Below are 15,203 nucleotides of genomic sequence, written 5' to 3'. Positions count from 1 at the left end.
CCTCGCATAATCCCGCTTCACGTCTTATTGTTCTTCCTTAAGCAACCCCTTCACGCCCGTTCTCAAATGCCACCCCTTTACTTAGTCCTGCTGTCTCTGTTTGCTCTCTCATATTATTTGAATTACTTGTTTACCCCTTTGCTACTATTTTCAATTCTCACGCTTAAACTATCCCATCACTAAAACTATCCCATCTAGCGTTCTTCAAACTTTAACATTACTTCTAGCAAAACAATTATTTTTATTTTAAATTTGTAAGATTTTACATCTTACATTTTCAAGTAGGCAAGCTCATAGCTTACGCCGCTTACTAGTGCCTACCGCTTACTTCAAATAAACGGTGTCCAGTTATTTCATTTCGAGGAAATGCAAAAAACGATTTAATTTACGTGCCGACAAAAGATTTCCGAGGAGTGATTTCACTTATATTTATTTAGTAAACTTTGTCGAAACTTGAAGAAACGAAGCACCTGAACAGTACACGTCACCGAACGAATGACTATTTAATATTCAACTATACTGTACTATACTTTTTTTTTTTTTTTTTATGTGAACCCCAAACACGAGAGGTATTAGAACCTATAGTACTTAGTACCGTGCTTGAATTGTCCTCAAATTTCAAAGGATGAGAGTTACGCTAAGCTAACATGCTTTAGAGGGCTAGACTTGCACTCTCCCCATTCCGACATTGCCACATTATTTGCATAATTGACAAATGATAAAGTATATTTTGATTTTACCGACTGTCGACAGAGGCGTATATACTATTTACTGTCATTTAAAACATTGATATTTGATATTTTATTCAAATCCGATAGTGTTGCAAACCAACGATTTAAACTTTGTCTAGGTACGAAAAAATTTTGTATAATTTATTTTTTCTTAAAATTTTAATTTAAATTGTTTTTATTTATTATTTTTTTTTACCGCGAAGGGGCCATTTGATTGAACGGGGCCCTGAGCTGCAGCCCATAAAGACCATGCCTAAATCCTCCCCTGGGGACACGGTATAAAAACACCTGATACTGAGCTCCGTTAATCGGTGTTACTCTTGTTCTTCAGAGTGGAAAGGCAGCAGACTTAAGCAAGTTTGACAACGCGAAATTTACTGGCCAGGCGACTGGGTCAGAGCATATATTCGAAATGGCACGGCTAGTGGGATGCTCACAATCCGCCTTGGTCAGTACCTACTGAAAGTGGTCCGAGGAGGGGGAACTCCACGAACCAAGGTGTTGGACGAGCATGGCTCATCGATGCTTGAGGTGAGCGAAGGCTCTTCCGGATGGTGCCCTTCTTTTGACGCGTGACTGTGGCGCAACTCGCCGGTAATTATAATGCTGGTGACGTGAGTAATGGGTCACAACACACATTACATTGAACGCTGCTGAAAAGGGGCTGCGTAATCTCAGGCCGCTCCGAGTGCCCAAGCTACCCACGCTTCACTGTCGACAGCACCTACAATGGGCACGCGAGCATCGAAACTGGACCTTGAGTGGTTGGAAGGTCGTCTGGTCCAAAGAATCGCGTTTCCTGTTGCACCAAGGGGACGGCCGTGTACGTGTGCGTCGTTTACCTGGGGAAGTGGTAGCGACTGAATGCACTCGTGGGACAAAAACAAGCCGGTGGCGGCGGTGTCATGCTGAGATACCCTGGATCCAGTCATCCACGGGCTGTACCCTCTGACTTCTACCACCTACCTAAACATAATCGGAAACCTCCACATGGTAGGGTGGGGAGTTGGGGGGAACCACCTCGTGTCTCTGCGCCCTCACTCGCTATGTTGCCGATCTGGCCATTACACGCAACAAAACATAACAATACTCTCTGACAACACACAACAGAACGGCTGCAAGTAAGAAGTCCCATAGCAAGAATACATGATGCGGCTAATAGGGGAAATTCCAGGCTCCGCTCCGGCAACCCAAACACTTCTTCCTTCCACCTAAACATTATTGCTGACCAGGTACACACTTTCATGGTAACGGTGTTCCCCTCTGTCGGTGCCGTCTTTCACCAGGACAATTGGCCATGTCACACCCCTCGAATTGTTCGAGACTGGTTCGCGGAACATGAGGAAGGCTTCCAGGTATTGTCCTGTCCGCCAAATTCCCCATACATTAATCCCATCGAACATCTGTTTTGTGTTGGAACAGCAACTCTGGTCTGCGGCTTCTCAACCATGGATCTTACAGGAATTAAAGCAGCTGCTGGTTGCGTGTTGGTATCAAAGACCACAAGACACATTTCGAAATGTTGTTTTTTTTTTTTTTTGGTAGTTGTTGGCGCATCGGCTTCTGTGACCATAATGCACCTCCCAAGGTTTTTGCAGTACTTTGATCCAAGCCCGAGGCGGGATTCGAACCCGCGACCCTTGGGTTGCTAGGCAGGTTCTTTACCCACCCGGCTAGCCCGGTCGGCTAAAGAAATGTTGTAGCGTCCATGCCTCGCAGGGATGGACGCTACAACAGCTGTTTTGGCTGCAGGTGGAGGACCAGCATCATACAAGGTACCTTGTATAAGAACCTTGTCTCATAAAAAAGAACATGTAAATCAAGTATTTACACGGTCTTTTGGTTTGTAACACGCATAGACAATGTAAATACTTGATTTTGAAAAATAAGATATTTTATTAATAAATTTTCTGTTTTCGTCAAATTTTCTATTTATACGTTGTGTAATAATTTTTATTGCATTTGTTTTTATATAAATTGAATTTAAACGAAATTTATCTGTTTTGTTCTATATTTTCCCATTTTAAAATAATATTTTAAGTAAATATATATGTATCTATGCAAAGCTCTCCCCAAAAAGCTGTGTGAAAGAGATACGTAGATATATTTTCCGAATAAATAAACCTTAAATTAAATTTCGGTAACCTGGTGATTCTGGCGTATATTAGAAGTTCTTATTCCGTTTGCCTAGTCGTAGTTTGAATGTAAGATTTGTTTACTTTTATTTTCTTTCTTTCAATTTATTTATTTTTCTTTCAATTTCATCAATTTATTTTTTTTTGTATTTCGTTGTTTTTGGGTTATATTTTACCGAGTTCAGTAGAGGAAACTACGGCGAGGAAAGTTTATATTTACTACAGGAAAGTACGCTGAGAAAAAAAAAATTGTGTATTACCATAATTTTTAAGCATGAGAATATATATACCCTTAATTTGACACATTACGAGTTATTGTTATACAGGCTACAGTAAATTGCAGCACATTTTACCAATAAATAAATAAATAAATAATATATATATACAGTATATCAATATCTGTAAATATTAGAAAGCAATCCGGCAGTCGTATCAACGAACGCATTTGTCACCTAAATTGCATGAGAAAAAATTAGTAAATCAACACTTTTAGTGTCGTCATTTATTAAAATTCATATCTTAGCGCAAACTGCTCATGCAAATTATAGTTCTATGATTGATTATACGCAGTTAGCAGTCACTCTGGAACAGTGGAGAGAGAGAAAATGCTAGAGTGGGTACAGCTGGAAAATGTATGCTGATTATATCCATAGTTTCCATTATGATGCAAGGAAGTCAAGTTTATATAACCCTCAGCAAAAAAAAAAAAAAAAAAAAAAATCGTTTCCCTATTATTTGTCCAACCCCACCATAAATTTATTCAAACTAACTGCCTCCACAATGTTAGAAGTTTAGTCCAAAATTGATCATTCTTAGTGTAAATTTCTGCGTATTATTTTGCATCTTCTTAAAATTTAAAATTTATGGCCATCCCTTGTGTATTTCATCTCAGAAAGGATAAAGATGCTATCACCATTTAGTTTACTTAACTCCTATAAAGCTTTATACACCTCAGTTAGGTCTGCACACTGATTGCTAGTTTCTGCAGTCCGAAATTAACAGAACTCTAGTCTTTCTTGGTAAGTATATACTGTTGTGCTCCCAGCTAATCATGTTTCTCTTCTCTATAGCTTTTCCAATAAATCTATGCCCTTCCTAAAATGAAGTTTTCAAACCAGTATGCCATACTCCAGAATTGGCCCAACCAGTGCCTTATACAATGGGATAATCACACCTTTGTGATTATCTCATGGCAAAGCTGTTGTTTATCATTGATAGGAGGCCATGGGCAGTTGTAGATCTGCTGACCGCGCTAGCCGGGTGGGTAAAGTGCTTTCCTGGCAACCCAAAGGTCGCAGGTTCGATTTCTGCCTCGGGCTTGGATCAAAGTACTGCAAAAACCTTGGGAGGTACATTATGGCCACAGAAGCCTATGCCAACAACTACCAAAAAAAAAAAAAAAAAGTCGTAGATCTTTTTCATATTCTGCTTCCTTGAATTAGGTACTGCCCAGATGGTATGTTATTCTGGAGTTCCTACTGCCCAAATACAGTTACTTTGTGTTTGTCACTATTATACTTGTTTCAATTTCTCAGCCCATCTGTGCAGTATATATTATTATTAGCCATATGGTGCAAGGAAGCCTGAGGCTTATGCTGCACTAGCCAAAAAAAAAAATTTCTGAATTACCCTGAGAGAGAGAGAGAGAGAGAGAAATAGAAGGGAATCACCAAGAAAGAGAAGAATGATGATATCCAGCTCAGGACCCTGGGTGTGCCAAGCCCATACTCACCAGATGTGAGCCCCCCCCCCCCAAATTACTAATCAAATTATTTGCTAAATATTTTTTGGCCACTGGGGAATTTTTTCCTTAAACTAGCTTGGCAGTCAACGTGTTAAAGGTAGGATGAGGTGGTTAGCTGTTGGGTAAACTGTATGTGCTAATCTAACCACCAGTGATCCGACAAACTCGCTAATCCAGCACCCCACAGGTTCCAACGCTGCCGGATTAGTGACGGTTGACCTGTACTAATAATTCTGATTTATAGTTTGTATTTAGAAAATAACTGAAAATTTGAAGGAAACCTTGCACCTGTCAGCTTCAGTTATCTGCAAATGGTTTACAAAAGCCAAAACTGAATAAAATCTCTAGATTTCTAATCTCTATATGGAGATACAAAAATGGATGCAAATGATATTACTCTATCAAAGATGCTTTTTTAATTTTTTCATCATTTCACATTTTTTGTCAAATTTTCTTTTAAATTGTGATTTGATTTTTGACAATAATTCAGTAACACCGAACAGTTATGTAAATAAAAACAGATTAATATTTAAAAACAATTATGTACAAAGTATTAAATTTTAAAAAACTTCAAAATTCCACAAAAATTCATTGCACAGAGCTGCTCCCACTGGAAATTCTATTTTTAGCCAATGGACATTCTAAAAACTTGCCAAAATGCATTTTGAGAATTCAAGCATGAAAGGGTTAGTCACTGTTTGCAAATTTTTAAAAGTTTTCTTTGTACCTCTTATTTTTCAGGCTAACTGATGTTTAATTTTCTCAGTGGGAGATGATGGTCACTTCTAATCCCATGTAATTCTACATGCCCTTATCTTTTGTAACTAGCTGTTCAAGATAATGGGCATGTAGGGTTATATGTGAATGTCAGAGAAAATTTCTTCCTTTTCTCTAATAATATATTCAATTGTTTTTCTTGTTTCTATTATTTTCAATGTAAAAGTGGCTATCATTATACTTAAATATAGTTTTTATAATTAAGGATTCATGGCTTCACCAAATTCTAGTTTTTTGCCATTATTATTGGCTTATCTTTAATTTCCAAAATATCTCTGTAGATTTGACTATCATTTCTACAATAATATTTAAATCTCCAACCAGTAATATTCTTTCTTTCATAATTTCTACTGCTCTTTATAAGATATTAAAGAACTCTTCTATTTCATAAGTTTTTTTTTTTTTTTTTTAACAATAATTCAATTTTGATAATGATCCCCAGTCAGTTATTGCTACACCTTCCTTTGCACAATACATCCTAGTTTCAGAATACATTAGTTTAGCATTTTTATTTAACTGCAGCTCCCACATATTCATCATCTTGGTTTCTGTTGTACATGCTATTCTGATATCATATTAACATAGTCTTTCACTAATTCCAGTTCTCTGTTGTTCAATCTTCAATCTCTCTCTCTCTCTCTCTTCACAGTTGTTCCAGTAGCATATTTAACAGTATTGCCTGATTCCTGAGAAGCACTGATGGAATCCTGTTGACATATGTGTCATGACTGTTTCATTCTACGATGGAAAAAGGTCTCAAGACTATAATTTATCCAATGTGGTCAGTTTAATAACATGATGGGAACAGATCTTAATTCAGTAGCCATATGACTTGGTATTTACTAACAGGTTATACCACAAGAATAAGATAAGTGGGCATTGGTCTGGACCTTGGTGAGCTTTACAATCCTAGCTTAGAAGATGTTGGGAGGATAGATAGCCCGACTCTTCAGTAACTCTAATTTATATGAAGGGTAACATAAACACATTAAAATGAAAGTAAATAGAGAAAAATGAAATTGAATTTAGTGTTTATAAATCTCATTTAGAAGCAAAGAATCCAGATCTCTTCACACAAAAAAACAACCTTTACACTATTCTAATTAGAGATAATTTGATTTTTTTTATTTTTATTTTTGATTTAATAGTTCAAAGGGTAGCCATACTTATGAAGTAAGGGCACAAAAGGTGATATAGTTGTACACGTTGGCACTAATAATATTAAGAGTAGGAGACTGGCAGAATTACTTAACAAGTACAGGTCACTGTTGAACAAAAGCCGAGAATTAGGGTTGAATTTGAAAGTGTCTGCAATTCTGCCCAGACACGATAGGAGGGAGTATATGATGAGAGCCTTGTCGATCAATTCGGCTCTGAAAAGATTGTGCAAGGCTCAAGGGGTAGAATTTTTTTCAGCCTGGACTGTACTTGTTAACAGGAGAGATTGCTTCTACAGGGATGGGATACACTTAAATAGAAAGGGTGCAAGAATATTTGCTGATGCTATCGAGGCAGTGTTAGGTGGGTCGGAAAACTGCTAGCTTGGGGGGAGACAAAGACCAATAGATTGACAGTAGCCACTGGCAGAGGTGAAAGAGATTCTTGCACTGCTTCTATTAGAATGAGCAGAAGCCTGAAAAACAAGATGCATGGTATTTCAGAGACTGCTGGGAGCCATTGCGGTACAAGTAAACACATGGGTTGTGTTAGGGTAGCTAAGAATAGAAACAGGTGCAGGTATACTTGCGTGTACACCAATGCTAGGAGTTTAGTAAATAAATTTGATGAATTTGAGGTATTGCTCAAAACATCAAAGGCAGATATTGTTGGGATATCAGAGACGTGGTGTCACACAGATATAAGGGATACAGAACTGCAATTTGGGGAGTACAACGTCTACAGAAAGAATAGACAGGATAGGAAGGGGGGAGGGGTTATGCTATTAGTTAAGAAACACATAAAAACCAAGGAAGTGAAGCCAGTCGACGTCGCCGGACAGTGCAGTGTTGAGTCAGTTTGGTGTGACATAAGCATTGGGAGATCAAAATTGAGAGTAGGAGTGTGCTATAGGCCTAATGACTCTGATGAGTATAATAAGGAACTGTACAGGGAAATAGAGTGGGCCAGTAAATCAGAGAGTCTTATAATGGGAGATTTTAATTTCCCAGATATTGACTGGAATTTGGGGGCTGGTTACTCACACACTAGCAGGGCTTTTGTGGATTTATTGGATGATTGTTTTCTACATCAGCATGTTCGGGAGGCAACTAGAGGGAGTAATACTCTTGATTTGATTATCAGCAGTGATTCTTCATGCATTAAGAATCTGCAGATAAATGAACCACTAGGTGGCAGTGATCACAGTGTGCTGAAGTGGGATTTACTCAAAGAGGTAACTACCATTAGGGGTAAAGGGAAGGGTTATTGCTTCCGTAAAGGCGACTACGATGGACTGAGACAGTATTTAAATTCTATACAGTGGGACCAACTGATGATGTTACCAACAGCAAATTCAAAATGGGAAGCATTCAAAGAATTTATCTTGGAAGCTACTAGGCTTTACATACCAACTAAGAAATATTGTTCAAGGTTTAGGCCAAAATGGATGTCAGATGAACTAATGAGGCATATGACAGAGAAGAAAAATGCATGGGATACTTACAAATTAACACATGACACAGAAGCCTATGATAGATACAAGTTGATATGCAACCAAGTTACAAAGGAGGTTAGGCAGGCAAAGGCAGATTACGAGAAATCCTTGGCAAGGGATGCAAAGAAAAACAGCAAAGAGTTCTTTACTTATGTAAACTCTAGAAGGAAGGGGATGAATCAGATTGGTCCACTTGATATTGATGGGTCAACTGTTGATGATCCTGCTCAGGTAGCTAACAAACTAAATGAATATTTTGCATCGACATTCACACATGAGGAGTTATTCAGCAAGGGGAATGCCAGAGGTGTATTCAACTCTAGCAGTAAGCTACAGAATCTTGAAATAACTGGGAGTAAAGTGGAGGAGAAACTGTTGAAGATAAACACAAGAAAGGCACCCGGGGTGGATGGGATCTATCCAGTTATATTAAAGGCTTTTGATACTGTTGCACATGGAAGACTGCTGCACAAATTGGAGCAGTGTGGCATTGGAGGCAAATTGCTGCTATGGATAAGGGGATGGTTGAGTGGCAGAAGACAGAGAGTGGTAATCAATGGACACTGCTCAACGTGGACTAATGTTATTAGTGGAGTTCCTCAAGGTTCAGTGTTGGGTCCGTTGTTGTTTTCGGTGTTTATGAATGATATTGATGATGGGATATCAAGTTTAATGTCCAAGTTTGCAGATGATACAAAGGTTGGCAGGGTCGTTAAGGACAATACTGACGCTATGCTGCTGCAACAGGATCTGGAAAGGTTGAACAGATGGGCTGAGAGGTGGCAAATGAGGTTTAACATCGACAAATGTAAAGTGCTGCATATGGGAAACAGTAACCCCAGAGCAACGTATCAACTCTGCGGTACTACACTGACAGTGGTGGAGAATGAAAAGGACCTGGGGGTAATTGTGCAGGCAGATATGAAGTTCTCTGAGCAGTGCAGACGAGCTGCAAGAGTAGCGCATGGTGTCTTGTCAATGATATACAGGAATTTTTCTAGCAGGGATAAGGAGGTGATTATTCCCTTGTATAAGGCAATGGTAAGGCCACATCTTGAGTACTGTATACAGGTCTGGAGGCCTCATTTCAAGAAGGATGTAGAGCTGCTGGAACGGGTACAGAGAAGGGCAACAAGATTAGTAAATGGAACAAAGGGTTGCTCTTACGAAGAAAGGCTTAAGTTTTGCAAATTACAGAGTCTGGAGACTAGGCACCGGCGAGGTGATCTGATAGAGGTGTATAAGGCTTTGAATGGTTTGAGCATGCTCAATGCCAATGGGATTCTTCATCTTTCTCAGAATAATCACCTCAGAGGGCATAAATTCAAATTGAGGAAGGACGGATGTCGGATAGATGTGCGGAAATTTGCCTTTGGCCAGCGGGTGGTTGGTTGGTGGAACCGACTTCCATCACTTGTTGTTGAAGTTGATAGCCTAAACAAATTTAAAGCTCAACTGGACAGGTATTTCGAACGAACGGAGGGGTGAAATGGGAGTGGTGTGTTTTTTTTTTTTTTTTTTGGCTGATGCTGAATAAGCTTGCTTTCTTGCATCATATGCCTCTGCTAATGCTAATGCTAAAGGAGGCAGCAAAGGAAGTAAGCAAACCCTTAGCCATAATTATGAGAGCTTCCTTGGACTCAGGGGAGGTACCCATAGACTGGAAATGTGCAAATGTGACCCCAATTCACAAAGGAGGATCAAAGGCTGACACAAGTAATTATAGACCTGTGAGCTTAACTTCTGTTCCAGGAAAATTAATGGAGGCACTGGTTAAAGAAGCACTGCAGGATCATTTAGACAAGACTTCAGTTATAGCTCAGACACAGCATGGTTTTGTTAAGGGGAAGTCTTGCCTGACCAACTTGATTGGATATTATGATGCAGTCACAAAAGAACTGGATGCGGGGAATAACTTTGATATTATATACTTGGATCTTAGAAAGGCTTTTGATACTGTTGCACATGGAAGACTGCTACACAAATGGGAGCAGTGTGACATTGGAGGCAAATTGCTGCTATGGATAAAGGGGTGGTTGAGGGGGAGAAGACAGAGAGTGGTAATCAATGGACACTGCTCATCGTGGACTAATGTTATTAGTGGAGTCCCTCAGGGTTCAGTGTTGGGTCCATTATTGTTTTCTGTATTTATAAATGATATTGATGATGGTATATCAAGCTTAATGTCCAAGTTTGCAGATGATACAAAGGTTGGCAGGGTTGTCAAGGACACTACTGACACTATGCTGCTGCAACAGGATCTGGAAAGGTTGAGCAGATGGGCTGAGAGGTGGCAAATGAAGTTTAACATTGACAAATGTAAAGTACTACACGTGGGAAACAGCAACCCCAGAGCAACGTATCAACTCTGTGGTACTACACTGACAGTGGTAGAGAATGAAAGGGACTTGGGGGTGGTTGTGCAGGCAGATATGAAGTTCTCTGAGCAGTGCAGACGGGCTGCAAGAGTAGCTCATGGAGTATTGTCAATGATATACAGGAATTTTTCCAGCAGGGATAAGGAGGTGATTATTCCATTGTATAAGGCAATGGTTAGGCCACACCTGGAATACTGTATACAGGTCTGGAGGCCTCATTTCTAGAAGGATGTAGAGCTGCTGGAACGAGTACAGAGAAGGGCAACAAGATTAGTGAATGGAACAAAGGGGTGCTCTTACGAAGAAAGGCTTAAGTTTTGCAAATTACAGTGTCTGGAGACTAGGCACCAGCGAGGTGATCTGATAGAGGTGTATAAAGCCTTGAATGGTTTAAGCATGCTCAATGCTGATGGGATTCTTCCTCTAGCTCAGAAAAATCACCTGAGAGGGCATAAATTCAAATTGAGGAAAGACAGATGTAGGATAGACGTGAGGAAATTTGCCTTTAGCCAACGGGTGGTTGGTTGGTGGAACAGACTTCCATCCCTTGTGGTGGAGGTTGATAGCCTAAATAAGTTTAAGGCTCAGCTGGACAGGTATTTGGAACGAACAGAGGGGTGAAGTGGAAGTGGGTTTTTTTTTTTTTGGCTGATGCTTCATAAGCTTGCTTTCTTGCATCAAATGCCTCTACTAATGCTAATGCTAATATTTGACTGCACAGTTACCAGTTGTTTTTCATTCTCCACTACTCTGAGTGTAGTACCTACCTTACTCTGGGGTTACTGTTACCCAGTGGTTTTTTTGTAAAAGAATAGGTGCTGGTACTCATTCTTTGCTATCAGGAAAAATTGAAAATTAAAAGGATATGAAAAGTACTCTAAAAATTTTTTTTTTTTTTTTTTTTTACCTGATTTTGTTACTTTAGTGGTAATTTGGATTAAGAACAAAAAATTTAATAATTTTCAAATAGATATTTACAGTATACCCAGTATAAAATAAAATATAAGTACAAATTCAGTAGCTTTTGGAACACGTGTCCCTTTATCAACTGACAAAAAATTTAGTTTATTAACACAGTTTATTAAGCATAAATTTATTATTGAAGTATATAAAAAATAAGTAAAATGTGAGTAAAATAAGTAAATAAATCGGTCAACTACTGAGTTCCGGGCACTCAGGATGAAGGGTCCGTAATCACTAATGGTTGTTAGTGTAACATCTCAAATAGAGAGCTTTATGGTAACTGAAAAAAAAAGTTTCTAATATCCCGGCTTGACCTGAAACTGAGGAACTAATGAAAATGTTGTCTATTTGAGTCTTTCTAGTTGTGAATGGGAGAAGCAACTGGCAGGTGAGGGCTGTGCAAGGCTCTGCACAGGTGCCTACCCACCATCACTGTTGCCGCTGCTGCCTCAACACTGGCTCTCTGAGTACCCTTCTGCCTGGACCACTCCAGCTTCGAAAATTTTTTTAAAAATACTTCTCGTCGCAAAATTTATAAATGACCTGTAAAGGCCATTTATTAACTAAAAAAATAAAAAAAAACTGCAGCCATTATCAACCCACTGTAGATGAAAGCCTCCTCAGCAATTCATGTTGAGGGAAATGGACCATAATCTGCCATGCTGGTTGGCAGATCTACCGTATTTAGCAGTCAGGGGCTCGAACCCTGGTCTACTCAAGGAGGCATTCTACTCCCACTCCTGACCACTCAGCTACCGAGGCCATTTATTAACTAACTATTTAGCAACCTTTTTGTCACAAAAAGGAAAGTTACTTAGTACAAAGAAGCAGGCTATCGAAGTGCAATAAATTTTTTTTTTTAACACAAAAAGTAAATGATAGATTTTATTGGGAATAGTTTTCCCTTGATAAGCATTGAATAACGCATAGCTAATCTGATTTTTAAATGTTTAGCTTCATTAGAAACTGAAATAGGGGAAGACACGAAAATTGGTCACATTTTACTGCCTGGTGCCGCCATTTTTAATTTTAAAATTATGTTTTAAACCTACTCGTTTAGCTCTTTCCAGTGGTGTATAATAAGCTGTAGGTTGTCAACATTTTTCGTCCCTCCACATTTTACCCCTCCGTTTCTCAGACAAATTTTTGTCAGCAACGATCAATATGGCGTTATGTTGGCCCACATGATGTACAAACCCATGCAAAATTTCGAGTCAATAGGTTGAGTGGTTCCAGAGATACAGTGCTGTGACAGATGGATGGACAGGCAGACAGACAACCGAGTGACATTATAAGGGTCCTTCGTTAGACTATGGACTCTAAAAATAAGAAGTAAAAATAATTCCATAATAAAGTTTTTTTGTAGAATATTCAAATTTTTATTAAGTTCTCATCCGACATCCTATACTGACTTCTTTTCTTCCTCTTTGTGTGTCGGTTGTTCGAAGCAGCTTCGAATCGACATATTTGCTGGATCGAAGCGGGTCAGTGGCGGCCTACAATTTTAAGAAACAGTAGTGAAGAAACTGTTTTTGTCATCAATGAAGCTCTTGTTGGGCTGGCGATCAGAGTCATTTGTGAAAATCCTCGTTCACATTGACTCGATGAAATTGGTATCCTGCTCAGAGCATCCATCAAATGCTTCAATTCTTCCGAAACCATCTTTTCAATTAGGTATTCCCGAAATCCACGAATTGCATCTCTTTCATTTAACTGTAATCTAATTGACAATTTTCTAACTTCATTTTCACCAAATGGCAACAATTCATATTTAAAAGGTTTAGTACCTTCGTTGCCCTCGTTTTCCTTCTCTCGTCATTGATGTTGTCATTAGTTCTTAAATTTGAATTTTTTCTTTTCTTTCTTTCTTTTTTTTTTTTTTTTTTTTTGAAACTGTCCAAAATGTCAGTGTCATTCGGATATTCAGGTACTGTGACCATGTAAACAGAGATAGGGAAAATTTACGGAAAAATGTCGATAATGCACTTCTGCGAAAGAACAGATGATTATTTTTCAGGGTAAAAGAAAATCATGCTCTCCTAATTCTCGAACGGGGCACTTACAGTTGATTCACAGTGGTGTCCAACCTACAACCTGACCAGAAAGTCAATTAAAACAGCATAAAGAAATCTAACTTTGAATTTTTTTTGAATATGTCCCCTGTACGGGAAAAGTTTGGACACCACTGCAGAAGGTGTTATTATTTTGGTTTTTAGGAGCATTGGCAACTAAGGCCATATTGCTCCGAGGATATGCAGTGGTCATTCCCTGAACTTTCTACATCCTCTGTATTTGGTGGTCACGGGCTCGAACCCCGGTCTAATCAAGAAGTGTGTGCTACACACTGTTGCTCCTGCCCACCTGGCTATGGAGTCGCCAGCAGAAGTTGGATCAGAGCCCATTGGGAATATCCCTTGATCTGCTCACTGTTGACCAGCGCGACTTCTCCATATCTGGGACAGGTGGTCAGATAGGTTTTACCAGGTACCACTAAGTTGTAGAATGGTAATCCTTTAGCTCTCTTAATTCGCATAGCAGCACTAACTTACCGAGTTAATTCTCCATTCACTATATGAAAATTTTCTTTCCTCAACGGAAAGTATTTTAAATGTAACTTCCAAGGGGGGATTGAAAATAATGCTATAAAAGGACATCATTAAACAGAGGTCCGAATGAATTATTTAGAATTATAAAAATGGTTATACAGTTTTATGTAGAAAATATCTTAACAATAGACAGTGAAAAATGCAAATTTAGTTAAATAATTTTAAGTTTATTTGAATAGTAGGTAAACATGTGAAAAAAATTTATGGAATATTACAAATTTCGAAGTGTACAGCATCCAAATGTCACACGTCACTGTTAATAAAGGTGCTGGTACGCCGTACCGTCCCAAAGAAAGCACTGCTGCTGCTACCCATATGCAGTACTTTACGTTTGTCAATTAAACTTCAGTTGCCACCCCTTAGCCCATCTGCTCAACTTTTCCATATCCTGTTGTAATAGTGTACTATCATTATTGTCATTAACAACCCTGCCAAACTTCATGTCATCTGCAAACTTAGACATTAATCTGATATACCTTCATCAACATCATTGATAAATACAGAAAACAACACCAACCCTTGGGGACTCCACTTGATAACATTAGTCCGCGAAGAGCAGTGTCCATTGATTACCGCTCTCTGTCTTCTAAATCGGTATTATTGAAAATGCATTAAGATCAAGTTTACTACCCATTTAATCCTTTATAATAGATTGTACTAACAGAAAAGCCCAATAAACCGGAAACTGCAGATCGTTTCTGTTTTGTGGGAACTTCCAGAAACATGCTTTACAAAAATATCACAGAGGCTTTAAAATTGATTATTATAACCTAACAAATGATAATGAGGAAAGTGTAGTGCATTTTAATGATTTGAATTGGTTTTTTGAAATTAAAGCTGCTAATTCTACTAACCAGTGATCGTGTTAACCGTCACATACTTATTTCACTTTATGTTGGGATGGGTTTACAATTGTCTCCAGCCAATAGCAGCGTTTGTAAATATATTGGCCGCATGTTTTATTTTTGCATTCATTAGTTGAAGTGATTTAATCAATATATTAGTTTTAATCAATATGTACAATTACCATTTATAAAAATCACCTTAGTGAGAGAGAGAGAGAGAGAGAGAGAGAGAGAGAGAGAGAGAGAGAGAGAGAGAGAGAGAGAGAATAGTTAAAATTTCAACTTCCAAAGTCTTATGATATTTTCACAATATGATGGTGACTCTGGAATGGATTAATATCATAAAGTGTGGATCCACTGTACTGGGCTTG

The 15,203-nt window shown here is 38.6% G+C and overlaps 1 protein-coding gene across 1 annotated transcript in view; it reads left to right on the top strand.

Annotated features, from left to right (window-relative positions):
• The first annotated feature begins 3,480 nt into the window (after positions 1 to 3,480).
• The window catches only part of LOC150075328 (uncharacterized), a 192,659-nt gene continuing 180,936 nt past the window's right edge, over positions 3,481 to 15,203 (top strand). The window contains exon 1 of the mRNA XM_090388765.1: positions 3,481 to 3,498. The gene's annotated coding sequence lies outside the window, so the exon portion shown is untranslated. The remainder of the gene's footprint in view (positions 3,499 to 15,203) is intronic.

Source organism: Mastigoproctus giganteus, chromosome 14, assembly GCF_048544385.1.
Source record: "Mastigoproctus giganteus isolate SK-2022 chromosome 14, ASM4854438v1, whole genome shotgun sequence".
Lineage (NCBI taxonomy): Eukaryota > Metazoa > Arthropoda > Arachnida > Uropygi > Thelyphonidae > Mastigoproctus > Mastigoproctus giganteus.
The sequence above is the reverse complement of the archived record's forward strand: the minus strand, read 5'-3'. Positions and strand labels throughout refer to the sequence as shown.